This window comes from Schistocerca americana, chromosome 4 (assembly GCF_021461395.2).
Source record: "Schistocerca americana isolate TAMUIC-IGC-003095 chromosome 4, iqSchAmer2.1, whole genome shotgun sequence".
NCBI lineage: Eukaryota > Metazoa > Arthropoda > Insecta > Orthoptera > Acrididae > Schistocerca > Schistocerca americana.
In genome coordinates this window covers 828,839,163-828,844,243 of record NC_060122.1, presented here as the reverse complement: position 1 = coordinate 828,844,243, position 5,081 = coordinate 828,839,163, and the positions used below count along the sequence as shown (strand labels likewise).

Sequence of the window (5,081 nt, the reverse complement as noted above, 5' to 3'; positions counted from 1 at the left end):
CAATGCCATCACTGTCCTCAGAAATAAATCTGTGTACCCCCTCTACCTGTGTGTAATATAAAGCTCACGTTCAAGCATAATAACGTTTTTAGGTATTTGTGTAGTGTGTCCCTGAGGCGGCATCTGGCTACCAGACCGGTTTTCGCCTATTTGGATGTGGAAAACCGCCTAAAAATGAGATCCAGGCTGTCCAGCTAATCAGCCCTCGCCGTAAATCCACGAGACAGATTGGATCCCAGGATAGGGCGCTTCCTCGGCAGTCGCTTCGACGATTTGTGGACTAAAAGTTGAATGATACAGATGGAGATCTGCATGGCCCTTAAGGAAAGCCGACACGCAAAATGATGAAACTTTTCACATTTTTAAATGAAGGAAAAAATGTAAAATAACAAAAAGGAAAAAAATTATGTCCACCCAGTTTAAGAGGGTTCCAAAGCAGATAAAAATATGGCGATCACACAATCCCATGTAAGAAGAATTTCAGATTGATCACGTAGCGACCACTAGTCCGAAGGGAATAATGAACGTCAAAGTGCAGAAAGGTGATACTTTTGATTCTGACGATTATCTGACAAGGGTCAAACTGGAACCAATCGCTGGCAATCGGAGAAGAAAGACCCTCAGAATACAGAAGTACGGAATTGAAGAACTGAAAAATCAGTGAAGAAATAGTTGTGAAGTATCAGCATGAACTTGACACGTTAAACTCCAACGAGTGGCACAAAATGGCTCAGAAGATTCAGGAAGCAGCCAAATAAACTATTTTCCTTGCTAAGACAGCCGGCCGAAGTGGCCGTGCGGTTAAAGGCGCTGCAGTCTGGAACCGCAAGACCGCTACGGTCGCAGGTTCGAATCCTGCCTCGGGCATGGATGTTTGTGATGTCCTTAGGTTAGTTAGGTTTAACTAGTTCTAAGTTCTAGGGGACTAATGACCTCGGCAGTTGAGTCCCATAGTGCTCAGAGCCATTTGAACCATTTTTTTTTGCTAAGAAAAAGAAATATCCATGGTGGGATAATGAAAGTGAAGATGCCTTACGGAAACGTTCTGAAGCTTGGAATATCACTTCTACCTGTAGCATACAAGATCCTTTCCATAGAACAACGCATGAATCAACAACTAGGTGAATATCAAGCCGGCCTTAGGATAGGAAGATTGTGTGCAGAGCAGATCTTCTCCATCAAAACCTTAATCAAAACAGACACTTGCAGCGGATAAGAAAGTGATCATGACATTTGCGGACTTTAAAAGGCGTACGACTCCGTAGATAGAGACACATTAATAGAAGTACTGAAATAATGAGATAGACGATAAGACAACGAGGCTTATTCGGCAAACACTAACAAACACCCGATCACAAATTAAACTTTGAGGAGAACTGTCAGAGCCCTTTGAAATCAAAATAGGTTTGAGACAAGGAGACAGTTATCAGGGAATGGCGAAGAGAAATGAGTCAGTTCAACTTTCCAAACGGAATCAAGCTAGGCAGCAAACAGTCTGGGCTTACATTTGAATGCCTCGCGTTTGCAGATGATATAGTGTTTTTTGCAGAGAATCTGCAAATTGCAGCTAAACAGACTGAAGTCCTCGAGGAAACAGCAGTGAAAGCAGGATTGTAAATATCTTTTGAGGAGACACAGTATATGAACATAAGTGCCACGGATCCAGTGTGGGCAATGACGACAAAGTATGGCGACATCAAAAAAGTTCAGAAGTTCAAGTACCTAGGAGAGATTTTGACTCCAAACAACAATGAAAAGGCAGCAATTGAAGAACGGGCAAGAAAAATGGAAGTAACATTCAGATTGTGTCAGAACACGTACAAATCTAAATCACTCTCATACCAGGCCAAATTCCGACACTACAGCACAGTTTTCAAATCTGAATGTTTGTATGCATCTGAGGCAATAGCCAGGAAGAGACTTTCAGACATGGAAAATAAAGGAAGGAAGTTACTTAGAAAGGTTCTTGGGCCGAGAAAAAATCAAATTTACATTCCGCCTAAGATCAAATCAAGAACTTTATCAACGATTTGAAAATATCACCCCCACAATGAAGAAAAGAAGACTGTCTTTCTATGGACATATTAAAACAATGGAATCAGAGAGGCTCGCAAACAAGATTCTTCTCTTCCAGGAGAACAGAAAGACACAAGTTCCATGGACGAAAGAAGTGCACTGGGATCTAGAAAAATGCTGGATCACGGCAGAAGAAATTGTGAACAGGCAGATCTTTCGGAAAAAGGTTGCACAGGTGAAGGATTTCTTCGAGGAGAAAACGAGGAAGAACACAGGATTCTCGGCAGAAGAACGTGCACGAATGAGCCAACGGATAAAGGAGTACTGGCGAAAGAGGAAGGAAGAGAACTTTAGAAAGTGAGGGAAGTTGTGTAAAGGTAGCCCATAGAAGGCTGTAACGAAAATTTAAAAAAAGGATTGTGGTGTAAAGGTTTCGTAATCATAAAGTATAGCACTCCGTCTTCAGGCCACAAGTGGCCCATCGGGACCATCCGACCGCCGTGTCATCCTCAGGTGAGGATGCGGATAGGAGGGGCGTGTGGTCAGCACACCGCTCTCCTGGTCGTTATGATGTTTTTCTTTGACCGGAGCCGCTACTATTCGGTCGAGTAGCTCCTCAATTGGCATCACGAGGCTGAGTGCACCCCGAAAATCGTAAAGTGACCAGCCGTAATAATAAAGGAATGTGGTGTAAAGGTTTCGTAATCGTAAAGTGACCAGCCGTAATGTTTCAAACAAATAACACACCTTACATCGAATTCCTCAAACAATTCCAGTTAAATCGATATGTCATATGACATAGTTACGTGAAACTGCACAGATTTTATTGGTATGTAGATCGAATAAACAAGCTAGCTTTTCGTGAACATAAACCACTAACACCCACACAAGTGATTGTACGCAAGTAATTTACCAGACCTGAGCTAGGAGACACAGTTCTGAGCGAAGGAGAATTTTACGGCGGCAACGCCCGTCCCATGTTGGCCGAAACCTTCACACCGGGGCATCCAGCGGAGACACTGGGACGCCAGAGCCACTGAGCAGACAGCCAGCAGCAAAAGCCGCCCTTGTCCCAGCTTTTAACGTTGACCCTTTCGAAAGCCTTTCTCCAGGAACGTGGCTAAAAATCGTAGATGAACGTCCAGAGAAATCCAACTCAAAACACTAGTGACTCACCGTGTCCACCTGGGTAAGAACCCGCGTGAAAAGAAGCTGTTTATCTCGGTACTAAAAATGGCTCTGAGCACTATGGGACTTAACATCTGAGGTCATCAGTCCCCTAGAATTTAGAACTACTTAAACCTAACGAACCTAAGGACATCACACACATCCGTCCCCGAGGCAAGATTCGCGCCTGCGGCCGTAGCAGTCGCGCTGTTCCGGACTGAATCGCCTAGAACCAATCGGCAACCACGGCCGGCTATCTCAGTACTACGTAGAAGAAGTTAAACTTTGCCCTACAAACGAAACGACGCCTGTAACAGGCTACAGAAACTCTAGTGGGCGAAGTTATAGCAAGTACGAACGCTCTGGTTGGCCAGCAACAAAACGCGTGGCAACAAGCTTTGATATAGGCAAACTGTAAAATGAAAAATTCGCTCTTTTTCTCGTGCAGCAGTTCGTCGAGTGTTTGAGAAAGGCGACTATCGCCGCGCAGAGATGATTGCGAGAGTAATTAGGTGAACACTTGTTCACAGGCTCGCCTTGGCTCGTAAGCTTAATCTCCTAGTACAGAGAACTGCACCGAGCACTGACAGTTAACGCTTGTGAGCGATTTGAGGGCAACAACGTATGCGCTATTCCAGCTGAATAGCGTGTACCGTGACAATTAGCTAGGGGACAACTAGGAGTCTCGGCTTCGCCGAAGACGTAGCAAATACGTCAGATTGGTGTTTAACAGTCGAGTTCACAGCCCGTGCCAACAGCAGCCGCTGCCGCCGCCAACGAGAGGTAAACACGCGCTCGCGCTACGCCAGCTAGTGATATTCAGTTGAGAAATGGTCATCAGTCCTCTAGAACTTAGAATTACGTAAACCTAACTAACCTAAGGACATCACACACATCCATGCCCTAGGCAGGATTCGAACCTGACTGCAGCGCCTAGAACCGCTCGGCCGCAACGGCCGGCTCCAATTGACACTTAGAACCGTGGTCTTCTCAGTCTGTCCTATTTTCCCCCTATATCCAACCATGACCTGCTGTTACACATATTCACAACTGTCGGGCTTAATTTAAAGGAAAACACGCGAAACTGCAAAAAGGTGGAAATTTAAGGATATGGGACCTGGATAAACTGACTAAACCAGAGGTTGTACAGAGTTTCAGGGAGAGCATAAGGGAACAATTGACAGGAATGGGGGAAAGAAATACAGTAGAAGAAAAATTGGGTAGCTTTGAGGGATGAAGTAGTGAAGGCAGCAGAGGATCAAGTAGGTAAAAAGACGAGGGCTAGTAGAAATCCTTGGGTAACAGAAGAAATATTGAATTTAATCGATGAAAGGAGAAAATATAAAAGCGCAGTAAATGAAGCAGGCAAAAAGGAATACAAACGTCTCAAAAATGAGATCGACAGGAAGTGCAAAATGGCTAAGCAGGGATGGCTAGAGGACAAATGTAAGGATGTAGAGGCTTATCTCACTAGGGGTAAGATAGATACTGCCTACAGGAAAATTAAAAAGACCTTTGGAGAAAAGTGAACCACTTGTATGAATATCAAGAGCTCAGATGGAAACCCAGTAAGCAAAGAAGGAAAAGCACAAAGGTGGAGGGAGTACATAGAGGGTCTATACAAGGGCGATGTACTTGAGGACAATATTATGGAAATGGAAGAGCATGAAGATCAAATGGGAAATATGATACTGCGTGAAGAGATTGACAGAGCACTGAAGGACCTGAGTCGAAACAAGGCCCCGGGAGTAGACAACATTCCATTAGAACTACTGACGGCCTCGGGAGCTCCAGTCCCGACAAAACTATACCATCTGGTGAGCAAGATGTATGAGACAGGCGAAATACCCTCAGACTTCAAGAAGAATATAATAATTCCAATCCCAAAGAAAGCAGGT

At 44.4% G+C, this 5,081-nt stretch overlaps 1 non-coding gene across 1 annotated transcript; it reads left to right on the top strand.

Moving 5' to 3' along the window:
- Positions 1 to 258: 258 nt before the first annotated feature.
- On the top strand, positions 259 to 364 carry LOC124614526. Its single transcript, XR_006979746.1, has one exon. It is a non-coding gene; the product is annotated as a U6 spliceosomal RNA (small nuclear RNA).
- The last annotated feature ends 4,717 nt before the right edge of the window (positions 365 to 5,081 follow it).